This window comes from Chinchilla lanigera, unplaced genomic scaffold, assembly GCF_000276665.1.
Source record: "Chinchilla lanigera isolate Chin_1 unplaced genomic scaffold, ChiLan1.0 scaffold00091, whole genome shotgun sequence".
Lineage (NCBI taxonomy): Eukaryota > Metazoa > Chordata > Mammalia > Rodentia > Chinchillidae > Chinchilla > Chinchilla lanigera.
In genome coordinates this window covers 1,283,093-1,309,788 of record NW_004955492.1, presented here as the reverse complement: position 1 = coordinate 1,309,788, position 26,696 = coordinate 1,283,093, and the positions used below count along the sequence as shown (strand labels likewise).

The window sequence follows — 26,696 nt, the reverse complement described above, 5'->3', positions numbered from 1 at the left end:
TGACTTGTCCTTGTTGCCCAGGATTGCTTTTGCTATTCTGGGTCTCTTCTGGTTCCAGATGAATTTAAGGCATATTTTCTCAAGATCTGTGAGGTATACTAATGGTAGTTGAATGAAACCCACATCTTTTTTATCCATTCTTTGGATGATGGGCATTAGGGTTGTTTCAATGATTTAGCTACTACAAATTGTGCTGCTATAAACATGGGTGCACACATTTTGCTGTGGTATGATGTTTTAATTATTCTGAGAAGATACCCAGGAGAATAGCATGGTCAAATAGGACCTCTAATCCTAGTTTATTGAAGAATCTCCACACTTATTTCCACATGTTTGCACCAGTCCACACCCCCACCAACAGTGGAGACTGGCTCCTTTCCCCTGACAGCCCCCTCAGCATTTGCTATTGGTTGATTTCTTCTTGTTCCTGTTTTCTGTTTTTTTTGTTTGTTTGTTTGTTTGTTTGTTTTGTACCAGGAAATAAACTCAGGACCTTGTGCTTGCCAGGAAGTCATTGTGCCACTGAGCTATATTCCCTGGCCTTGATTTCTTGATAATAGCCATTCTTTCTGGATTGAGATAGAATCTTAGTGTTATTTTAATTTGTATCTCTCAGGTAACCCACGATGTTGAACAATTTTTATATACTTATTTGCCATTTGTATTTTTTATCCAAGAAGTGTGTAATCATCTCAGATGCCCATTTTTGAATTAAGTTTTTTTAATTTGGGGTGGCCTGACTTTTTTCAATTCTTCATATGTTCTAGGTATAAGTCCTTTGTCTAAGGGACAACTAGCTATAATTTTTTCTCATTCTGTGGGTAGACTTTTAACTCTGTTGGCAATTTCTTTTGTTGTGCAAAAGCTTTTTAGTAAGGTGAGATCCCATTTGTTGATTCTTTCTAATATTTCCCATGCAGTCTGGGTTTTGTTCATGAAGTCAGGGCCTACACCTACGTCTTCAAGATTTCTACTGTTTTCTTTTCCAGTAGATTTAGTGTTTCTGTTTTAATTTTATTTTCATTTTGGTTTGGTTTGATATTTTTTGTTTGTTTATTTTGGGGTTTTTTTGTGTGTGTTTCTGATACTGGAAATCATACTCAGGATCTTGCAATTGCCAAGCAAAGCACTGTGCTTCTAAGCTATATCCCTTGTTTTAATATTTAGAGCTTCGATCCACTTTGATTTTAATTTAGTACATGGTGATAGGCATGGGCTTAGTTTTAGTTTTTGATATGTGGAGAGCCAGTTTTTCCAGCACCATTTATTAAAGAGACTATCTTTCTTTCAGTGAACATGTTTGGCTCCTCTGTCAGAGACAAGGTGGCTGAGTGTGTTCAGGGTGCATCTGCATCTTCTGTTCTGTTCCACTGATCCTCAGGTCTGATTTTGTTGTTGATATTGTTGTTTTTGCCAGTATCCTGCTGATTTTATCAGAGTAGCTTTGTTGTAAAATTTCAAATCAGGCATTGTGATGCACCCTGACTTGCCCTTTTTGCCCAAAATTGCTTTTGCTATTGTAGGTCTCTTCTGGTTCCAAATGAATTTTAAAGGAATTTTCTCTAGTTCTACATAGTGTAGCTTTTGCCATTTTGGAACAGGGTGTCCTGTAGCTTTCTCTTCAGAGCAAAGTCCTTCACATTTGCAGGTATGAGGCTGCAAAGGGTGGACACTTCTTGTTTCTTGTGATTCCCTCAGGCCATTTTTTATATTTTCTTGTCCCTTCTCAGCAACTGAGATATCCTCAGCTCTATCTTTGCAGTCCACAGCTTTACTGGAGATTCCTTTCTGGCCAAACTCACAACATTTTAAATCACCCCACAGGGTTCTTTGTTCTTGATTTTTTACATAAATCTGGCTAAAAGCCCCCAACCTGTATGAAAAACCCCAAACTAGTAATACTCAGCCACATTTTTCCTAAGTTCCTGGCCAAAAGAAATGTTGAGGAATAAAGCATACCTCACAGAACTAGAGATGTTAGCTGTTGGTTTATCATAGATGGCTTTGATCAGCTTGAGATAAAGTCAATCTATTCCTATTTTCTGTAGGGTTTTCAACATGAATATTGGACTTTATTAAAGGCTTTTTCTGCATCTATGGAGATGATCATGTGATTTTTGTCCTTGGCTCTATTAATATTGTGTATTACATTGATTGATTTGTGTATATTGAACCATCCTTGCTTTCCTGGTACAAATCCCATTTGGTCATTGTGTGTAATCTTCTTGATGACTTGTTGTATTCTGTTTGCTAGTATTGTATTGAGAATTTTTGCATCTATATTCATTAGGGAGATTGGTCTGTAGTTCTCTTTCTTGGTTGGGTCTTTCTCCAATTTTGGTATCAGAATAATACTTGCCTCCAGGAATGAGTTGGGGAGAATTCTTTCCCTTTCAATTTCATTAAAGAGTTTGAGAAGAATTGGTGTTAAATCTTCCCTAAATTGTTTGTAGAATTCAGCTGTGAGTCCATCAGGACTCGGGCTTTTCTTCATTGGCAAGTTTTTAATCACATTCTCAATTTCACTGGCTGATATTGAGTTATTCAGGATTTTTACATCTTCTTCATTCAGCGTTGGTAATTCATATGTATCTAGAAATCTGTCCATTTCCTCTGTATTTTCCATCCTATGAGAGTAAAGATTTTTCAAAGTAGGTATTGATGATCTTCTGAATTTCTACAGGATCTGTAATGATTTCACCCCTTTCATTCCTTATTGCATGTATTTCAGTTTTTTCTTTTCTTTTTTTCTTTTGATAAGGTTGGCTAGGGGTTTATCTATTTTATTTATTCTTTCAAAGAACCAACTCTTTGATTCATTAATTCTTTGCATTGTTTTTTTAGTCTCCATTGCATTAATTTCTGCTCTGAGCTTTATAATTTCCTGCCTTCTTTGGGCTCTGGGTTTGACTTGCTCTTCTTTTCTTAAGAACTTGAGGTGCAGCATAAGATTGTTTATTTGTGCTTGTTCTGTTTTCCTGAGGTGGGAGTTCACCACTATAAATTTTCCTCTAAGGACAGCTTTCATTGCATCCCACAGGTTTCTATAGGTTGTATCTCCATTTTCGTTTGTTTGTAAATAGTGTTTAATGTCTACTTTGATTTCATCTGTGACCCATTAGTTGTTCAGGAGGATGTTATTTAATTTCCAACTGTTTATGGAGTTTTTGTGTTTTCTTTTGTCATTAATTTCCAATTTCATTGCACTATGGTCTGATAGTATACATGGGATAATTCCATTTCTTTTACATTTACTTAAACATGTTCTATGTACTAGTATATGGTCTATTTTAGAGAACATCCCATGTGCAGCTGAGAAGCATGTGTATTCTGATGCTGTTGGGTGGAACACTCTGTAAAGGTCTACTAAGTCCATATGTTCACACATTTGGTTAAGCTCTGTTATTTCTTTCCCAATTTTTGGTCTAGTTGATCTATCTCTTTGTGACAGTGGTGTGTTAAAGTCTCCTGTTGTGATTGTGTTGTTACTTATATCATTTTTCATGTCTGTTAGAATTTGTTTTATATAGGTGGGTGCTCCTATATTTGGTGCATAGATCTTTACAATTGTTATCTTTTCCTCTTGAAGCTTCCCTGCACAAGTATATAATGACCTTCTTTATATCTTTTGATTGTTCTTGGCTTGGACTTCACATTGTCTGCAAACAAAATAGCTACACACACTTTTGTGTGGGTACCTGTCACATGGAGTATTGTTTTCCATCCTTTAATTTTCAGTCTATGAATTTCCTTTTGAGTTAAATGTGTTTCTTGTATACAGCATATAGTTGGGTTTTGTTTCCTAATCCACTCTGCATGTCTGCTTCTTTTGGTTGGTGCATTGAGACCATTTACATTGATGTTTGTAACTGATATGTACTGGCTTATCTTTGTCGTGCTATTTTCCTGCTGTTGGATCCTTTTTCCCTCATTTAATTGCTTGCTCTGATTGGTGGTTCCTTTCTGTTGTTGTTCTTGAAGTTGCAGTCTGTTTTACCTCTTTCTAGTATATCGTTTAGTACTCCTTGTAGGATTAGTTTGGTGCTCATGAATTTCTTCAGTTGTTCTTTATCATGAAAATATTTTATTGCTCCAGTAAATTTGAAAGATAGCTTTGCAGGGTACATCAATCTGGCTTGGAAGTTGTTTTCTTTCAGTACCTGAAGTACTTCACTCCAAGCTTTTCTTGCCTTGATGGTTTGTGTTGAGAAGTCTGCTGTGATTCTGATAGGCTTCCCTTTACAGGTGATCTGTTTCTTTTCTCTAACAGCTTTTAATATTCTGAGCTTTTGTTGAGTTTCTGGGATCTTGATCACTATATGTCTGGGTGTAGATTTATTTTGGTTAAGATTAACTGGAGTTCTATATGCTTTACTTAACTGAATGTCCGATTCTTTTACCATGCCTGGGAAATTTTCTAATTTTCTGCTATTATTTCTGCAAATAGTCTTTTTATGTCATTTGTGTTGACACTTGCTGTTTCATTAATACCTATTAACCTGACATTGTTTCTCTTTGCCTCATCTTGCAGTTGTTGAATTGTTATTTCCTGGTTCCTTGTTGTTTTTAAGAGATCCTTCCTTCCATGTTCATTGGTGGCTATGCTGTCTTCAGGGTCTGAAAATCTATCTTCAGCTTCATTCAGGCAGTTTTGCAAGCTTTCAATGGAATTTTTAAGCTCCTGGATATCTGTTTGCATCTGTTTCATACCCTCTAGTTCTTTTCTATTGTTCCCTGAAAGTTTCATTGAGTCGTTTATGCTCTTCTATTTTCTTGTCTATGTCTTCTTTGTATATGTTGAACATTTCTTTCATTATTACTGTCATTTCTTTTCTCACCTGAGACATTATTTCTGATCTGATGTCTTCTATGGCTTGATGGAGTTGTTTCTTTACTTCAGTTGCTATCATTTCAGAAATTTCAAGTGACTTCCAGGCTCTTCTGTGTTGATGCCTCCTGGACTTGTTTTGGGTGGTGTGGAGGTCTGGGATTGCATTTTGCTCCTTTGTTTTGTCATTTTTGAAGAACGAGAGATTCCCTGTAGTGCAGTCTCACTGTCCTGATTGTTTGTGAGTGGCAGGGCAAGAGCCTGAAAATCCCCAGTGCTCACTGTAGCTCCTCTACTGGTGAGTGATGGCAGCCCAGCCTGGGACAACACACTATGTGTGTGGCAGGTAGCCACTGACGCCCCAGAGGGTCCCTGAGGCTTCATCTGCCTAGCACACTGGTCAGGGAGGCAGAGCCCAGACTCACCAGGCTCCTGGAAGATGTTCTCAGTTCAGCCCAACCTGGGGCGACACACTATGGGTGTGGCAGGTAGCCACCGAGGCCCCAGAGCGTGCCCGAGGTATTGCCTGCCTTGCACACTGGCCAGGGAGGCAGAGCCCAGACTCATCAGGCTTCCCAAAGATGTCCAGGGTTCAGCCCAGCTTGGGGTGATACTCTACGGGTGTGGCACGTAGCCACAGAGGCCCCAGAGGGTGCCCGAGGTTTCAACTGCCTTGCATGCTGGTCAGGGAGACAGAGCCCAGACTCACCAGGCTTCCCGAAGATCCGCGGTTCAGCCCCTAATTTCATCTTTAATTTCCTCTGTGACATAGTAATTGTAAATATATGTTATTTCCATATATTTATGTAGTTTTTATGATTTCCTTGCTATTGATTTCCGGTTTCATTGTACTATGGTCAGATAGTGTACATGAGATGATTTCAATTCCTCTCCCTTTACTTAAGTATGTTTCATAGACTAGTATGTGGTCTGTTTTGGAGAATGTCCTATGTGCAACTGAGAAGAATGTGTATCGTGATGTTTTGGGATGGAACACTTTATAGACATCTACTCAGTCCATTTGTTCACAGGCTTGATTTAATTCTGATATTTCTTCGTTGATTCTTTGCCTAGTTGATCTATTTGTGAAAGTGGGGTATTAAGGTCCCCCACTACAATTGTATTAGTGCTTATTTGATTTTTTATGTCTGTTAATATCTATTTTATGTAATTGGGTGCACTACTATTTCATGCATATATATTTATGATTGTTATCTATTCCTCTTGGAGTTTTCCCTTAACAAGCATGTAGTGACCTTTTTTGTCTCTTTTGATCAGTTTTGGCCTAAAGTTTACATTTTCTGCAAACAGAGTAGCTACCCCTGCTTTTTTTCTGGATTTCTGTGGCATGGAGCATTGTTTTCCACCCTTTGACTTTTAGTCTATGAATTTCTCTTTAGGTTAAATGTTTTTCTCAAATGCAGCATATTGTTGGTTCCTGTTTATTGATCCATTCTGCCGGTCTGTTTCTTTTGATGGGTGAATTGAGACCATTTACATTGATGGTTGTAACTGATATGTATTGGCTTATCTTTTGTATGTTATTTTCCTATTGTTGGTTCCCTGTATTTCTGCTCCATTTAATTCCTTGCCCTGTGTGGTGTCTTCTTTCTATTGTTGTTCTTATCATCGTGGTCTTAATTTTCTCTTACTAATATATTCTTCAGGGCATTCTGAAGATTTTTTTGGTGGTCATGAATTTTTTTTGTTGTTCTTTGTCATAGAAATATCTTATTTCTGCATTGACTTTGAAAGATAGTTTTGCAGAGTACATCAATCTGGGTTGAAGATTGTTTTCTGTTAGGTCTTGAAATACCTCACTCCAAGCTCTCCCTGATCTGAGGATTTGTGTTGAGAAATCTGCTGTGATTGTGATGAGCTTTCCTTTATAGTTGATTTGTTTCTTTTCTCTAGCTGCATCTTGTGCCGAATTTGTGGAGTCTTAATTATTATATGCTTTGTTGAAGATTTATTTTATTCATGGGTTTTGGGAGTTCTATATACTTCATTAATTCATATGTCAAATTCTTTATCAATGTTTGGGATATTTTCTGCCATTATTTCTGTGAAGAGGTTTTTAATGGCTTTTGCATTGTCTCCAGCTTTCTCACTGACTTCAGTCAATCTTATGTTGTTCTTCTTTGCTTCATCTTGTAGCTGCTGGATTGATTTTTCATAGTCTCTTGCTATTTTTAAGATATTTGTCTTTAACTGGTTGCTAGTCCAATCCTGTCTTCTAGATCTAATATCTATCCTTGCTTTCTTTTAATCTGTTGCATATACTTTCAAAAGAATTGTTTAATCTCCTGGAGTTCTGTTCTAGTTCTTTTTTATGTTGAGCACTCATAGTTTCCATTGTTTTCCTGAGCTCCTCTATTTTATCTGTGTCATGTCTTTCATTTTGATCATTTCTTTTTGCATCTTAGAGATTATTTTTTCTATAGCTCTTCCATTTGTTTTTTCACTTCTGTAGCTATCATTTCAGGAGGCTTCAGTGATTGGCTTCTGATTTCCTCTATCTCTTTGTGCTCTGGACTTGTCTTGCGTGGGCTGGGTATTTGGGCTTGCATTTGCTTCTTTGTCTTGTCTTTTTTTTAACTTCTATTTTTCATTTTATTTTGTTTTCTGTGTTGATGCTTGTAGATTTCTTATGTTAGATAAGCTTTATCCCTGGTATCAAGGATTACTTGAGAAGTATCTGTTCCTCAGGATTTCTCCTAGATGTACGTGTTTCTTAGTCTGTATGTCTATCCCAAGAACCCCCTCCTAATATGCTAAGTGTGTGAAGCTGCTACAATTCCTTTGGTACTTTATAACCCCTTACAATCTCAGTGTTGTCATACAAGGGAGAAAAACTGATTATAACAGGTATGACATCCTGGTTGAAGTAGTACAGTTAGCAATAACAACAGACTCAAGCACAGCCTGTCTACTGACAAGCTGTGGTAACTATTAACCTAATACCTTTAACCATAGAAGTAGGTTCTATAGTTATATAATATAATTCAACTTGTACTAGGAACTTGTATGCAATTCTTTTCCACTTATTTGAGTGATTTTACCCAGTTGTGAGTGTGTGTAGAGGGGTAAGAGGAATAGAGAGTAGGATGGAGAGATGAATGAAGTTAAATATAGTAGGAGCAAGGCTGGAGGGTAACGGATGATCATCCAAGTTTTGGGCAATTGTAGGACACAAGAAGGAAGGGTTGGAAGAAAAAGTCTAGAAGTATTGATATGAACCTTAAGGAAAACAGATAATGTTTACTTGCAAGTATCATAAAGTTAAGCAAGGTAGTTGACAAAATGGAGGAAAAGGAGTAGAAGTAAACCAAAAGAAAGGTTACAGATCTAAGTCATGAAAGAAAGAGAAAAGAAGGAAAAAAAAAAAAAAACAGAAAACAAAAATAAACACACACACACACACAGGAAAAAGAAACAAACAAAAATATAGAAAGAAAAGCAAAACAGGACAAAATAGAACAGAGAAAACAGAAGAAAAGTGGGCAGTTCTAACAAAACCCTGCCCCCCTGCCTCTATTCCAGGTCTTTGTGCCAAAGCACTAGGCTAGTACCCTGACCTGCTGGCTCTTATTGTTACTGCTGCTTTGGACTTTCCCAGCCCACTAGTCTCACCTTCCCATCACGTGCCCCAGCCAGCCCCCTGCTGTGTCACTGGCAATCTTGCCAAGCGTGCCTCAGCGCCTCTGGATGGAGGGAGGGGTCACCTGTGATCTTGGCAGCCCGCCCAGGCCCTCTGGATCATGGTATTGTTTTTGAAAATGTGGAAAGAACATTTAATTATTTGTGGCTAAATCCATTCTTCAAGTCAGTGTAACTACGCCATCAGCTAAAATTGCATATATATGATTTAGAAAATTGTAGACGTTTTTCTAGGAATCAATGAATACCAGTGAATTCACATACTGGATTCCTTTTCAATTAAAATTTTTAATCAATATATCATGCCTGTATCTTGTGAGCTGAGTAACTACTATAAGATAACAGTATGCAGTATATTAATTATTGTTACCATTCTATTAATCCATTTTGAATCTGTTTTATTTTTATTTTTATTTTTTTCTTTAAAATACAGAAAAGTAAATAAAATTTTTAATTTTTGCTTAGCATGTTATACCTTAAAAATAAAATAACAGAAATGTAATGAGTTAGCAAACATAAAATGTTTGAGGAGAGAAAATGATAAAATCTACTTGGATTCTTTGCATTTCACCTTTCTTACTGATCTTTCTACTAGCCCATATTAGGTCAGAAGACCTGATAAAGAAGGATTGCTTCTGGGCACTACTCTGATTCTCTTTAATATACCAATGTCAAATATCTAATTGTGTCCTATTTAATATTTGGATAAATAAAGAATTTTTTGAACTGGAGTTTTGTAAAGTGAAAAGGAGCAAGTTCAAGCATCACAATCTGTTAATAGATCCTTTACAAAATACTATATTAGCATGATATATATTATTGTGTGCTTTCCTTCAGTTTTGTTACTAATTTTTCTTTTCCTAGTTCATGTTCTTTTCCTAGTACATGATATCATAATTTGATTATCAGTTACTATATGATAATTTGTTTTCAATACATGAAGTTTACTGTAGGTTTATGTACATAACATATCTTGATTCTTTTTTATTCCGATTCCCATCCTCATGCACTTCTCTGTCTCTGTCTCTGTTTCTCTCCATCTCAATTCTCTTTCCTCATTTCGTTATTATTGTTAATATTATTTTAGTTCATATTGTAATGTTTAATGTTATCATTCATTGTGAGTACTTGATACATGCACATGACCCATTTTGGGGGCGGGGGTGGTACCAGGAATCTAACTCGGGACCTCACGATTGCCAGGCAGACGCTGTGCTGCTGAGCTATATCCCCAGCCCCACAGAACACATCTTAAATATTCTCAGAGTGATGCCTTTCTCCATGGGACATTATTCTGTTTTACCATTACTTGGAACAGTGTCAAGTCAGCAACAGATGAGAATACTGTCCACAGCGTCTTGGTTATCACAGTGCTTCTCTACCTCAGCTGCTTATTACCAAGAGTTCAGGAAGTTTTCCAAACCCTGATACCCAGAACACCCAATTTCATTTAAATCAGAGTTCCTGGGAGTGAAACTCAGGCTTCAGTCCACATTAGGCAGCTTGAAGCACCTGGCTAAACTGATGGTGGAACCTCAGCTATGTTTGACAGGGGCCTGGAAGGAGAGATACGGTCTTAGCTGCAAGATATTGGACAGTGAGAATTGTGTTGGTGCCAGCCTTCTGTGCAACTAGCACATTAAAATAAATACTTCCTTGACCTTGAGTCTTCTCTTATGTCCTACATCCTTGCCAGTCATAGTCTTCCTGTGTTGATATAGGCCAAAAGAAGGATCACCTGACCTAAACTATCCTGTGATAAACATTATTTAATACCTCCTCTCTTTCCTAGACACTTTTTCTTTCCAACTCTGTAGAGCTAAATCTTGCTTCCAAAAACTCAGAACTGTGGCTGGGGTTATACTCTCAATGAATACCTCATGTCTTCTTATTAATGAAGAGGCAGAACTCTGCTTCACTCCCATCTTCTTATCAGGCACAGGGACTCCTGTACACTAGATTTGATCTCTGTAAATACCAGTGCTGGCCTAACTTATCAGGACATGCTAGAGGCACCTGGTGGGTTGTTCTCCTCATAGCTTTAATCAGGGGTCTCAGCAAGTACATTGCTGCTCTCATTCCTTTGCTAAGATTAAGTGCAAGTGAACGCACTTCCTGTCAATGTTATATTGGCTAAGACTTTGTCCTGGATTGGGAAAAAAGAAGGCTTTTTATTTATTAGACTATTTTCTTTTTTATACTTTCTTTTCCACCAGCTGCAAAGTAAGTCTGTCTCATCCATGGTAAAACCATATTACTAAAGATGAGAATAACCAATTTTCACTGAATCCCTTTTACATCTACAAATCATAATGAATCTTGTACAAATGCTAGCTCATTTAATGCTAGCAACCCACAAAATAGTTGCTGTATTTTTCCTATTTTCAGATGAAGGACAGCAGGTTAGATAAAGTGTGCTGGCCACTGTAACATAGTTAGTAAATAACAGCTAGAGATTTCAAAGCTATAACTGAATTTTTAGAGTTTAACTGTTGAACAAGTGCTGTAAAAACTGAATTTCTTTTTTGAAAAAAAGATAATTTCCTTAAAATACTAGTCCTAAAGTCCATTTATATCCTTCTTTATTCCCACTCACAACATTTTCACCTGCCCTTTCCTCCAGCACCACTGACCACTGTTTGTTGCTGCATCTGTGGCAGCTGTGAGTCTTGCTGTGTGCTGCTGCTGAGGTCTGGAGTCTCTTTTTCCAGGTGAAGTCCAACTCACAATTTGCAACCTGTTCAAATGTCAAGCAGTTCCACGTGAAGCTTGAACTGAGCTCCAAGTCAGTTAATCGTTCTACTCTGTGTTCTTACAGCCTTGCTAAATATCTCCATCACAGAATTCATCGTTTGCTTGCCAATAACTTGATGCTTTCATTAATTTCTATAAGCTTAATTTCCTCATTATAAAAAGGAGTATAATCAAAGAACCAATTTCAGAAGTAGATGGACGTTAAAGGAGATAATAAACATAAGGTACTTAAATTCATGTTAAGGAGGAACCATTTAAAATACTAACCATTCTTATTATTACCATCTCATTATACTACAAATTCATCAAAATATTTTTCTCTAACTACCTGCTTGCTTTCTATTGGGGTGAATATGGTGACACATATTTTGTATTTCTAGATTTTGCAAAGTACTCAGCCCAGAGTGGAAACTTGTGAGCTTATGCAAGTTACTCAGCTCCTCCATCTTCAACTGAAAACTTATAGGGCTGAAATGAGGATTAGGAGATAATGTAAAACTGATTCACACATAAAGTCTTTAGTAAATGTCAAAATTTACCATCACTTCATGTACATGAATAGCTGCATTGGGAAAGGGTAAAACTTCCATGTCACCAGTTTTTTTTTTCTTCCTTACCCTGAGATGATAGCAAGTCCTTGCCATCCACACCCGCTAGCTAATGGGCAGCCCTCACTGCGGAGTTGTGGCCGGCACTGGGATTGCAATGTATCCTTTCTGCTTAGCAGGACTGATCCCTGCAGCTTTGCAGGGAGGGAATCAGTACAAGACCTGGCAAGTCTTGCTGCCACGTTTGACGAAAGGATAAGCCCTTACCCTGGATGTTTTTGTTTGCATAGGACTTTTGGCTGACTATCTGTTTAAAGGTACAAGAAGTGATAGTGACCGAGTAAATAAGATGCTCTCCTATAAACTTCAGTAATCCGACTACAATAGATGCCAAAACATGACTGACAGTGTACCTGATAACCTTGCAAATCCTGGAACAGCCTGCAGATCCTGGAACAGCAGAGGTTAGAGATAAAAATTGATTTGGAGGTAAAGACAAAAATTTTTCTGGAAAACCCAAAACCCAAATACTAAATTCTATATATTCCTCTTCTCATTTAATGGAGCAATCAACACTTATTGGATCCTCTTCATCACCTACCATTCATTTACTTCTTAATAGACTGTGGTCTTTTTCCAGTACTTGATGGAGGGATTCAGCACAGTTTGGCTTTTAAAACAGAAAATAAGACTTAAAATGTCATTCCTGAAGAAAAACATACAGGTCTTGCTTTGTTTGCGAAGATTATATACATCAGCGTGTAGTATGTCTTGTTTAGTGAGTACCAACTGCTTTCATGAGAAAGAGTATAGAAAGTTCTACTTTTAGATGTCTTTCAGTTTGAAACTTAGATGAATAATGAATTGTAAAAGGCCTTGTTAATTACATGTTGGTTAATAATTATAGATTTTGGGGCTGGGGATTTAGCTCAGTGGCAAAGCGCCTGCCTGGCAAGTGTAAGGTCGTGAGTTCGGTTCCCGGTACCGGAGAAAAACCAAAAAAAACAAGACAAAACAAAACAAAAATAATTATAGATTTTTTCTATCTTGAGCCATTTATCATCAATCTTTATTTTTAAAAAAAGCAGTTTGTCTTCATATATTACCCTATGTAGGCTCAATGCTAGATTTAGCTGCTTGTTTCAACCTTTTTTTTATTAAAAACCCTTTCAATTGACAAGCCAATCCTTTCTTTATCTGACTCCATAGCCCCCAAACTACTATCTCTCTTGTTCCTTTTGACAAGAAACTTTTCCAAGCATATTGAATCAGTTACTAATTTCTTAACCTCTTAAATCTTAACCTTAATCAAAAAACTGAAACTAATATGCTGTATTTTAGCTACACTGCTTGATCTACTGAATCTATTTTGACATATAAAAATAAAAGGTTCAAGGCACTATAAAAATTAAGCTACTAATTTAAAATATAAAAAAGGTAAATTTTCAGGGTGAAACCCATAAGAAAGAAGAAGCATTTGCTAGAAAGTGTCCATATGGGAACACTGGTGTTACCAAGTTTAGGAACTTCAGTGGAGCTGTAATAAATATAACCAAAGATTTAAAAGAAAGCATGCTTAAAGTGTTACAATATGTGTTTGTTATACTGGTGCAGGCTGATGGTGCAGCACTCAGGAATCTAAGGTAAGAAGACCAAGAGTTCAAAGGCAGCCTATGCTACATAGTGAATTCAAGCCTGGCCTGAACTACATATCTGGACTTTGTCTGAAAAAACAAAATAATAGTAAAACTCTAAATTACATAAGTGATCTTTTACAAGATGGAGAATATCTAAAAAGAAATAGTAATTATTTAAAAGAAACAAAAATTTACTAGATGAGATTGATGAACAGATGAGATGGTAAGAAGAATCAATGAATGTAAAGATTTACGAGTAGAAATTATTTGTAAAAAAACAGAAAGAATAAGAAAAATGGACAGAACTTCATGGACTGCAGTGCAGTATCAGCAACACTAATGTGTAGGAGTTTCAAAGACAGAAAGCAGAAAAAAATATTTGGAGAAATAATGGCCAACAGTTCCAACTTTTATGAAAAATATTAATCTATGTATTCAACAATATCAATGAATTACAATTAGATAAACACAAATACAAGTGATTGATGTCTAAATATACCATAAACTGTTGAAAGAAAATCTTGAAAGCAGATGAACATGAAAACATTTATTAGAGATTATTATTAAGGCTTTTTCCTTCTGCAGAAATATACAGTGTGATCCAAAATTTTATGCAGAAATTCACAGGGCCCAAAATAGTCAATTTTGAGGAAAAAAAAGTTAGAAAACTTAACATTTGTTGATTTTAGAACTTAATACAAAACATCATTACTCAAGTGTAATATTGACATAGGGGTAGATACATAGATCAATAGAACAAAATTGACAGTCTAGAGAGAAACTCTTACAAGTATGCCCAATAATTTTATTAATCATACACTGAATTTAAGAAGAAAGGGACAAAAGGCTTTTGTACAGTGTCAGTTATATAACATTCTGGAAAATCTTCAAGTATAGAAATCTGATGAGCTGAACCCGTGGCTGAGTAGTGACTAAAAGAACACAATTAATATTACAGAGTCACTGAAATATTCTCCATTTGGACTGTGAGTGTGTTAACACCACAGTGTTTATTATATTTATAAATACTCCACTAAACTTTACACTAAAAACAGTGAGATTTTCCTATATGGAAGTTATTTCTAAATAACCTCAATTTTTTAAAAGAGCACACTGAATTTGGTTATAACAACTTGGCAGATATTCACAATGCAGTGAGGAGAGGATCAATCTAAACTTACACGCATCCATCCCTTTTCCATGTTTCTCTGCATCACATAGTCCAAACTAAGATCAGGATATCCAGGGACGCTTTTCATTCAGTCCAGATAGCCATACATATCACCTCATTATCTTTAGTAACCACTCTCATTAAAGTATAGGTATGTTTAGATGTACGTGATTTCTGTTGTATTGTGAATTATCATATTTTGTTCACTTCCTATGAGTTTGTAAAAGTTTATCTCATTCCAATACTAGATATTTAAACTATTGGAGACATAAGACTGCTTCTAGCCAATCGTGTTAGTCTTATGATGCCTTCAGTCACTTTTCCACCAAGCCCACTAATGTGTTCGAATGATTATAAAAGAACAAACAGGATTCATTTCAAAATTTCTTTCACATTATTGTATCTAGCCATCTTTTGTGTATTATATTTATATATCTTCTAAAGATTTTACAGCAAAAGCAAAGGAAAAACTACATGTTGGATACAGATGATGAATTTAGATGAGGAAAATTACGTTTAAAATGTTGGAGGATTCCAAGACTATCTGAGTCAAAATTTCTAAAACTACTTTTAAAAGCACCAATGATTGTACTTAAATATTAAACATAAATGGTAGAAATTACATGGTGGAAAGTAGCATTTCTGTAAAACTCAGTTATTGTGTTTCATAAATGTTTCAAGAGATCATGAACTTGGATATTCTAAAGAAAAATCAATATAATGTATACTTTTCAATGTAGGAATTCCACTGTAATCAATAAAGTTTCACATTAAAATCCTGAAAAATATCAAAGTACAATGAAAACTAGGAGATTAAGTACAAAAGTAATTAAGAATATAGGATAAAAATATAATTAGAGTTGAAAATTCTCTGATAAGTTTAATATAATCTTTGCCATAAATCTATGTATAATCACCTCTAAGGAAATAAGAACAAAAGGATCAAACAGTTTCACCGGAAGTATTATTTATATCATCTAATATCTTTTCATTTTTATCCATTAGTTGCATAAAAATGTTTTTCTATTTTTGTAGAATAGAAAATTATATTATTGGAGAAGCATCCTTTAACTGTCCATTACACTGACAGTAACAGTATATTCTGATGCATTCCTCTTCCTGTTGGGAGAAAAAGGGGTCAAATAACTTCAAGTTTTCCTTTAAGAAAAAAGAAAGCGTTCCTTTCCTTATTTTTATATGGATATGATAATAAAACATTTCAAAAAGGCCCACAAGACTAGGCTAAACTGTGCATGCTTGTAAAACACTACTCTAGTAATGAGGCTAATTTCACTATAAATTCTGAGGAGATAAGCAGCCTTACTAGTGGTTGGTATGATTTCTTTTACCTTTCCTCATATTACAGAAGTATTGAAGATATTCATTTTCAGAGAATATACATACTTACTTGCACCTGTACACCTTTAACCTTAAAGCATTTTCCCATGCATTATTACCTTATTTTGCCATCCAGTTTGCTAAATATGGTGGTACTATTGCATTTAGTAAGCTGGGAAATGGCTTGACGGGTAGGTTAATTTCATATAATTACATAATGATGCCAGAATTAGCAGCTATGTCCCATTTCCAGTTATGGACCTTATTATTTGTGATTTTCTGATGTGGAAAACAAATTGAAACTTCAGTTGTTATGTGGAGGAATGAAATTTAGCAAAATAAAAAGTAAGCTTGAAAAATCAGTGTCCTTATCTATAAAATTAAGGTATTATGTGTTCTTAAAATTGCAATGACAACTGAATGACAGAGTCATACTTGGAGCACTGAGAATGACCTCCCTTGTGGGAGACCTTCCTCAATTATTTATTCCATGAGAATGAGTAATAAAAATGATAACCTGTGGTTGTAATAGGGCTATCATGAAATAAAGAGTAATTACTACTGCTGGATGTTGCTAAGTTTGAATACAAACTTACTCTCTAGATGCTGTCTTTAAGAATGTTTCAGCATTATTTCCTATTTTGCATATCTAGGCCCTTTCCATTTCCTTTTCTCTTAGGGTCCCTGTGTTTTCAACACCTCAGATCCAACTGAATGTAAGTATTGCCTTGTGAAAATAATCTCACACTCCTCTCAGCAAATTCTTCAGGGTCCTATGTAGCTCTGGGGTTTGGTTAAGCCTAAGAAATCTGTCCCATGGGCAAGATTTTTTCCCACTAACCTCTAAACTTCTTCATGTCTGCGAAATTTTCTCTCAGATTTCTGACTTAGGGATGTTGTTGACACAAAGTTTCTTTCTGAGCATCAGGGAGCCAATATTAGAGGTCTGTGGTTGTTGGTGGGGAGCATCTGGACCCACCTAAGAAAAGGTGAGGTTTGCTCAAGGAAGGGGCCATCACGCATGATCCTTGGAATCTAGGCTGTTGCCTTGAACGCATCCTGATGGGGAATTGCTGATGAAGCTGAGGCATATTTGATATCATAATTATAAGATGGTGCACAATGTGCCTGGCTTCCAAACTACACTGCAGTTGACTCTAACTCTGTCCCTGACATTAAAGGAGATAGTATTAATACCAAAGACTAAAGCACACTGATTAAATTTGTGAACTTTGTAACTCTAAAACCTACTGAAGGCACCTGTATACCTACCCACAATATAAGTAAGCCATCATTTTATTGAAAACTATTATACCGACTGATACACCAGCTGATCTCCAAATCAATCACTTCCTTTCAAGACAAAACTAAGAAAGTAGTTAAAGACTTTATAACTACCTAAGAAGCCATATAAACACCACTGCTGCTAATGTGAGGGTAAATGCCATCCTTCATTTCTCCTATATGTTTTGACTGCCTTTTTACTTTGTTTCAGTAAAACCAAGTGCCCTTCAACTTTTCATATTGCTAAAGTATTGACTTTTTCATTACTTACTATTTATTGTGCATCCTTTCCTTCATCTCAATCATTCCTTCCCTTTGAGTGGTTTCTTTCCCTTTCACAATATCTATTGTACTTTTCAGATTTTATTTACTATTTCAGGTTTTTACAGTAGGGAGACAATATGATATTTACACATGTGGGTCTTATTTATTTCACTAATGAGTATGGTCTCTAGCTTCATCCATTTGCCTATAAAAGCCTCGAGTTTATCTTTTGTTATAGCTGAGTAATACTCCATTGTATGAAAATACCACATCTTTTTTATCCATTCTGTATGGGAGTATTTCATTTCAACCTAGATACATGTTTTGCCACTGTTGATATATTTTGATAAAAAACTGCAGCATTCCAGGAATGAGTTCTTTTAAAACTTAACATGATCATTGTTTGTTTTTCTTTCTTGGGCTTCCAACTTGACTTTGCAGTTTGCTCATCTGGATGTTGTCTAGTATTCCTAACATATTTTAAATGTCTGAGGTAGTCATAGACTGATCAACATTTTATCAACAGCTTGTTGAACAAATACCCCTGTAACCACTATAGTGTTGACATCTACTGGTCTAGTAACAACTGTTCTTTTTTTTTTCCTTTTGTCATCCATTAGTTAACTGGTACATTGTCACTTTTAATGGTCCCTTCTAATGTTAAGATCATAAATTAATTTCACTTGTTCCCAAAGTACTTATTTTTTTGCTTTTATTTGAAGACTTTAATTGAGCAGTTGACAGGGAATATTCTTCTGACAGGTAACGTTCTGAGGTCTGTGATGTTAAACTGAGTTCTGCATTTCGCCAGGTGATAGTCAATAATTGTGCTAGTATTAATAAAAACATTAGATTCCATTCACTGGCTCTCTGTCTTTGAAACCCAGTTCATATGAATGTCAGCTTCTTTGAAACACAGATAATAATAACAATATTGGAAGACTGTGAAAAGAAAACTTCATGTAAAACACTTAGAAAAGTGCATGCCACATGGGCAGGCACATAAGCGGTATTAGTTGTAATATTGTTTCTCTTAAAAAGAATGAGAAGAGGAGAGAAAGGATGGATAGAAGGAGAGGGGTTGATGTAGAAGAAAGAAGAAAGCAGAAGCATGTGGTGGCTACACTACTGAGTTTGTACCTGGGAAGATTTTCCAAGTATAGTTTCTTATAGTTTACACAGTTCTCACTTTCAATGCAATTACAAAATACAGTATGATGTGAGTTTCTCTGAAAATAGTTTTTATCCTTCCTCCCAGGAAGATGCAGTAGAAACTGCTTTCTGCTTTCTTGATTTTGGGGCTTTGCCCTGACTTTTCACCTCCTCTGCATTAGCCAAGCTTCACCTTGGCCTACGGTGAAAAGGCTTGACTACTTCTGTGCTGGCTGTTACGATTCTGATTCATGAGACAGCCCTTTATGCTCCGCCTGGCAAATGTATGTTTCAACATCAGAGCCTGATGTAAAATTTAAACAGACTTAGAAGCCCCTTTATTGTGTAAATTACATATTTTTAAAATTCGTTGATTTTTGTCTAGTTAATTTAACTGTCCTTACTCCAACTTAATAGAAAAAGACCTTGAAGCACCAGCATGACAAAAGTACAATAAACATAGAAGTTCATTTTCAGTAAAACTGGTCTTTCAAGTTTAATAGCCAATAAATATAAACACAGAGTGACAATATTCTCATTACCAGGGTAAGCACACACATAAACCTACCCAGCGGCAATGTAAAAGAAACTTAGAGATAAATATACCTCCTACTTTCACTACACCCAAGCCTTTCTCATCAAGTCTGTCTTTCACTTTGACTTATTATGTCCTACCTTACCACTGCGGTGCCCTGGTAAATTAATTATTTCTAGTGAGAAATAACTTTACATCCACTCTTCAGATAAACCTTTCAATTAAAGAAAATCTAGCAGCAATGTACATTTACATTTCACATGTCACCATTTGCCTGGGGCCCACCTAGCCCTTAATGTGCTGGATCTGTCAGATGTGTGACTGGACATGAAGTTGTGGAGAAGAGCCACGGCCTCGAACTCAAGGAGCTGCTTCCGGTTCCTTGGTGACTGGGCTCTATTGCTATACAGTCAAGGTCACTTTTTGTACTTCCTTTGTGACATGATGTTTTTGATCACATAGAATTCTTTCCATATTTTTCTTTCTGTTCTATGATAATGTGATGAAAATATGAGAATGCTGCTTGCTGCATGTGTTTATGTCATCAGTTAGAACTTCCTTCAGATGAAAGTGTGAAGTTAAGGTGACCTCTGAACTGGAAACCATGTAGCAGGCTCAATTTCTGTGCTTCTCCGAACATAGCTCTCACTCTTGTCAAATATTCCTGCCTTTTTTCAATAATAATTTCTTGTTATTATTGCAGTTATGGTTCTACTAAAACTGTTTTTGTCTCTTTGTCTCATATATATATATATATATATATATATATATATATATATAAAATAAACTTCTCAGCACATATTTACTATGTTATCTTGACAAAACACATATTCTTTGGAACTTACAACTTCCCTAAAGGTCCATGTCATCGAGGCTTGATTCTCAGCCTCAAACTATTGGGAAGTGACAAAAGTTATAAGAGGTGGTGCCAGTGAGAGATCTTTGGGTTAATGGGGACATGCTCTTGCGGAGGAGAGTGAGACACCAATCCCTTCTCTCTTTCACTTCCTGGTCATAAAGTGAGCAGTTTCATTCCACTGCATGCACCCATCCTGATGTGTCACTGGGGCCAAGTAAACATGATGCGCTGTCTCCAAAGTTGTGAGCCAAAATAAACCTTTTCTGTTTTATCTTGAATACTTGCTACAGTCAGGTAAAGCTGACTACTACAGAAAATGTTAATTAACATAATTTAACCTTTGCTTACAGAAATAAGCACCACAAAGTGTTGATTGCTTATGCTAATTGGGAGAGATTCTGGATAAGCTATTTTAAGTGATGTAGGTGGTTTAAATTACTCTATTAAAAAAACACTTCACTTTAGTAATTTTCCTTTTAAATCTGCCTCTAAATTGTTCCATTCTCAATAGTAAAATAAATAGACAAATAGCACTTCATGAAGTGATAGCAATTTATTATCCAGCTCAGAGAAGAAATAAGATTCCATATGTGAAGATCAAGGACGTTACTGTCAATTTTAGAAATTTGATTCCTGTTACCTTTTTATTTGAACATAGATTCAAATTCAACCAAATTTGCAGTCAGAGAAATTGAGGAAATCAATTAAGTTATCTGCAATCACACAGTGTTATTATATTTATCTTCCTTGCTTTTAATTTTTACTAATCTATCATGTACAATATTACACATAACATTTTGTACTCTTCATTTTTATACATATTTCCTTATGTCAGCTGAACTTTCATACTTCTTATAGCAATAAAGCATTTTGGAAATTTCACTGTTTAAACTGTTTAGGGGCTGGGGATTTAGCTCAGCGGCAAAAGCGCCTGCCTGGCAAGCACAAGGTCGTGAGTTCAGTTCCCGGTACCGGAGAAAAACCAAAAAATAAAATAAAATAAAATAAACTGTTTAACAATTAACTTCATTCTGTTCTGTTGGGATATGTTAATAATAGTAATAAAAATAAGTACTACTTATTGACTATTTACACCATAAATGATGTATTCAAAGCAACTTTTAACAAAGAAGTTAACAAACCTAGTTTATTATGGGAATACCTAGAATACCTAGATAATACAGGATACAATTCTAGATGATAGAATTGAATAGATTTAGGTTTCTACTGTCTGTGTGATTTTAGTCTAAAGAAAAAAAATCCTTGTTTTTGTTTCTTTTACCTTCCACACCCTCCTCTGAGAAAATAAGGATAGTAATAACTGACCTTATGCCTGTCACTGAGTCTGGCACACAGCAGATGTTCGAGAAGAGAGGGAAGACTGTTCCTGGGAACTACTCCTAAAGTTGACTTACCCACATATTTAAAATGCATTTATATGATTTTGCACATATTTCCAGATGGGTCCCTAAGATAATTAAATGTTCAGCGCCACCATAAAATGCTAAGTGCTCGTATTTTGTATTCCAAATCCCCACCACTCTTGCCTTTTTTAAAAAATCTATTTCTTTCAACATGCTTTCAGTGCAGGAGTGCTGAAGTTGCTGTTATATCCACCACAGGTTGCAACTGGCATGAAGGAGGTACCATCTATTGAACAAGGAAATATGTATAAAAATGCAGAGTGCAAGAGTCAGCAGCATCCTGTGTGGCTCCCACTACCAGCCCAGTCACTGTGAAGGAGTATGAATAGTTGTGCATTTCTTCTGCATGTCTGTCTTCCCACGAAACTAGTCATCTTGATATTTTAATCATATCAGTGAGGATGACCATGATATAGTCTCCTAGAAAAGACAGACATGTAAATAGATAATACTATAAAATGAATTTTAATAATTTTAATCACAAAATGTTATGTCAGTATATGTATTCCCATTGCTGGAAAATAATACCGCATACCCACAATTTAAGGAGGAGAGGGTTATTTTAGGTCACAATTTCAGTGGGTTCAATCCATGTTTGGTTGGCTCCAAGGCAAAAGTAGCATGTTGAAAAGACATGGCTGAGTAAAGCTACTCACCTTATAGCACCCAGGAAGCAGAAAGAGAAGGGAGGAGGCTGGGGATAAGAACGCACCCTTCAGGTCACACTCCCTCGTGAGCTGCTTCCACCCAAGCCACATCTCCTAGGAGCCCTTCAGCTACTGAACTCATCAGTGAATACATCCACTAATGAGTACAGCACACCTGTGATCTAGTCGCCTTTTATAAACAAAAGACTGCAGGAAAACGTTTCATATCTAAACTATAACAGTATATTTATAGTATACAAATGTTTAAAATTGTTCAGAATTTGCTGAGTTAAAAAAAAAAATTAAATGACTATCCATTTACCAGTCATATAGAGAAAACCACAAAGTAAAAAGGTACAGTTTACCAGAGAAAAAAAAACTACTCAGTCAAGTATGGAGCACAGCAGAGATTTGCACTTGACAGTAAACATGAAAGGTAAATTGTCATTAGTGGAACAGGAAGAGAAGTGAGTTGCAGCCAGACATCAGAGAAGATAAGAAGCTGGTAAATATCATGTAACAGGCAGTAGGCTAAACCTGTGCAAATTTTTTCTTACAATTCTCAAAACAACCCTGTTTTAGAGGTGGTAGAAGTAAAGCTTCGTACAATGAGGCAGATGTGCAGAGTCACTCAGTAAGAAAATCTTGGGATTTCTGTTCAGAGCCAAGTTTTCCAGCTCATGTGTATCCTTGCTTCACTCAAAGATGCTTAGCTATCTTCTCATTTATTTGGGTTTAATTTACTTCACTGGTTGAAAATTAATCTTCAGCATTTTGTTCTTTGTTGTGTCACATTTTATTGAGAGCTGTTATTCAGCTATTTGAACTTTCTTCAAAGTCTTTGAACAGTAACTGTTTCCTTCCATGGAAAGCTATTTGTCCCTCTTACTCCTTCTCTGCCTGCACATTGCAGATTATCTTTTACTTGGCTTCTTCATCCATGTACCCAACCTTGCTGCAGCCCCCATTTTGCTCTTAAGTAGGATGGATGGAGTATATTGCAACATGCTTAGAATTTTTTGTTCACTCTTAGCTTCATCTTTCCTAGACCTTCAGCAAGAGTTTGGCACATGGAGGAAGGAAGTCAGAGTCCCAGAGATTGTCTTCAGGAGAACTTCATCCTAACAGGTTGGAAAATTGCAGTTTGTTCATGTTCAGTTTTCTGCACCAGCCTGAGTTCTAGACATGAAGTGTGGCTAACTTGGTCTGCTTTCTGATGCCTCCAAACAAAAAGTGTCACTATCCGGAAAGAACTACTCTACCCTGTGCAGTGCAATATCACTATTGTCTCTGAAACTCTTGGTCCTTTGTTGGAAAAGAGACATAATGACTCCACTTCCTCTAATAATATCTCTTCCAAATTGTGAACTAATAATTCTCTAGACCACAAATTAACAAATGTTTTCTGTGAAAGGTCAGATAGGTTACATAAGACAGTCTTCTGTACCCATAGGATCCACATAAAATAAAAATTCATTTGTAAACTGTAATTTGAAATTCAAATAATATACATAATTCTTTAAATTTGTGTCACAATTTAAAGATTTAAAACCATTCTTCACTCATAGACTACCAGAAGTGGGGTGCATTTGTAGGTTGTATATCCCTGGTCTGGACAGTGCATAGCAGTTTTCCTAGTCCCTGGTTCCTGCAGTATCTACCATAGATGCTGATCTTTTGTATTGTCTCCTATATGTACACAGTCCTCCTCCTTGTGTTCTGTGATGATGGAGGGTATGTAGTGTAGATCCTAGTATATTAGCAAACTAGTATCAAACCTAGAAGTGAAAAGTAAATCCCTCAAAAAATCTCTTTTTGAAACTTTTTCTATTTTTATGAAAACTCTCTAACTGAACTAAACCATACAACTAGTGTATAATTTTTGAATAGATGTATTTGAACTTCATTCAAATGATTTTTCAGATTATTCATTCTACTTTTTCTTCACGAGATTGTGCTGCAAACCAAAAGATAATATTGGCAACTAAATTATAGGCTTGACAAAAGTGTGAATTAAGACCAAAAAAATGATGCCAATGCCTACATTTGTAGCTGCTGTTCATTTATTCATTTACTCAGCAAATATTTATACATGCCAGGCATTGCATCCCAGAGTGAGATCTCACTTTTTATTCATCTTGACATATGAAGAGGAGTAGAATATCATATTTTCATTTAGAGAACCACAGGAGAGAAAAGAACCCGTGAAATAGGTCTTCTTCTAGCACTCCTGATATGTCGCTCATGTTATAGGTCACAAGTAAACATAGGAACAAGTACGAGATACATGTTATACATGATATAGTGAAACAGTGTGTTCTGTGGAGTAGAACTTTAGACCAGTTACTTTACCACCCTGATCCTTGAAATTTGTATAGTATGACAGCTATTGACATTGTGGCTTTCTTGTAAAGACTAAATGAAATTTCATATGCAGGAAGAGTGTAATGCTCAGCACATAAGCCCCAAAATAATTCATATCAGAGGATAAGCTTGGGATTTTTGATCTTGGAAGCAGTTCTAAGAGCCTGAGGGAAGGACTCAGTGCTGCAAAGCCCGGACTCCTGGGATAGATTCCCTACACACTCTGTCTCCCACCTACAGGAAGAAAACCAGCGCAGAGGTTAATTTACTGAGGCCCCAGTGAAGCTGTGGATTAAAACTGAAGAAAGGGAAAACCAGCAATACAAACATAGGTGACCTGTGTCTTCCATCATCTTCCCACACACCAGAATACACTGTGTTCCTGCAGCATTCTACCCATTGCCCACAGCCCAGGGAAACCCCCACCAGAGGCAAATAGAGGCTGAACACTGCAAACTGTGGGCATCATGGATCTTGCTGCCAGGGACATGCAGATCACATCCCAGGAGATGCAGGGGAGGCAGACAGACTCAGTGGAGCTGGGCAAGAATGGACACTTTCTTATTTCACTAAGCACTGGGCAGATCTGAGACAGCATGTAATTCTACCTAGGATTCACCCTGCCATACAGGCAAAGGAGAACCTCTGTTGAGGCTTCGGATTCAGCCAAATGCCACAGTTTGGAAAGCAGAGCTCTTGAGTCAGGATCAAGGGACAGTTAAAAATGAGCACAAAGGAATAGAAAGAGTCCCCTGGAATAAAAAGCTTCTGGTTTTATACTGGGCAGAAGACCTTTGGAGGGTGCAGGGAGATAACTGCGGAATTTTCCCTATAGCAAGGGAAGTGTGAGGTCACTGGTAGAAGTGCACTGAGAACCAGGTGTTGGGCAGCTACTGTATGTCACATCGTCTTCTAACCAAACTAACTGAAGTGGTCAGATCTTTGCACAGAGAGAGAGGTCTGCATTTGACCACGTCCAAAGCGTGCTTTGCAGCCAAGAGGTAACTGGAAAGAGACTGACAGCTCTCATCATTTCCAGGCAGGCAGTAAAGCAATGCACAGAGAGGTAATCAACTTGGCTGACTTCAAGCAGACAATAACTATAGCGAAGAGGGAACCGTGCACACTCGGACTGCATGTAACTAAGTCCAATCCAGTAAAGTCAGGCTGGAGTGGTAGAAAATACATCTTGACAAATAAAGCTAAGATTACATCACTGGAAAACAGAACCTAACTAAAGAGATCTTCGTACTAACAACAAAGTCTCTTCACTTTATTTGACTTCAGTGCTTAGTGCGCACACATGCACACACATACGTACGTATGCAAAAACAAGAATAAGAAAAAACAAAACAATAAAAAGACTCTGAACTCTCCCAAAGCAGATCCAAAGGGCACCAATGGAGAGAAGATCAAACATCAAACTGCTGAGCTGTATAAAATGATTAAAGAGGAAGCAAAGATACTCAGTAAGCTCAAAAATGATATAACCAAAGAGACTGGAATTCACAGTTTGATCTATGTGGTTAAAGAACAGCCAAATAAAATGTTAGAGGGGACAACCAAAATATTTTAAACATGAATGATAATTTCCCCATGCATGCTTGTGTCTGGTAATCAGAACAACTGATCTGAAAACAACAATACGCAGTGTAAGAACCATGCTGAACTCCTACCATCTTGTACGGTGCAGCTCTGCCTCATTTCCAATGCTTTTTTGTGTTACCTGTTATTGACTTTAATCGTTTGATCAATCTAACATTCTTACATCTGGTGGACTGAGCAACTTTGTTGAAGATAGTATTATGTAATGTAGCAACCACTGTTAATTCCTATCATTTTGTTTTCAGGTCATGTATCTTTTGTGTTGTTTTGATTTTGTTGTCATTGTTGTTGTTTTGTTAGATTTTTATCTTTAAAATAAAGAAAAGAAATTGAGTCCATGAGAAGGTGCCAAACAGAAATCCCAAAGAACTGCACTGAATATGTTAACAGCAGAACTGATACATATGAACCAAGAGTCAGACTTTGAGGACATATGAGAAGTACAAGACTATATTTAGAGATACCTTATAAACAATGAGAAAGAAAACAAAATTAATCCAACAGCTACTAGGTGATGAAAAGTCTAACTTAAGATCTATTGGAATTAGAGAAAAATTAGAGGACAGCATGCATGGAATAAAAAAATCTGTTTGAGAAATCATAATTTTTTTTATTATTTTAAAAAT

The 26,696-nt window shown here is 36.4% G+C and overlaps 1 protein-coding gene across 5 annotated transcripts in view; it reads left to right on the top strand.

Moving 5' to 3' along the window:
- The window catches only part of Chrm3 (cholinergic receptor, muscarinic 3), a 471,486-nt gene that overhangs the window by 120,044 nt on the left and 324,746 nt on the right, over positions 1–26,696 (top strand). Inside the window, exon 2 of one of the 5 annotated variants that reach the window (XM_005404924.2) lies at positions 23,150–23,229. The exons of the other annotated variants lie outside the window; for them this stretch is intronic. The gene's annotated coding sequence lies outside the window, so the exon portion shown is untranslated. The remainder of the gene's footprint in view (positions 1–23,149; positions 23,230–26,696) is intronic. 5 annotated transcript variants of the gene reach the window in all.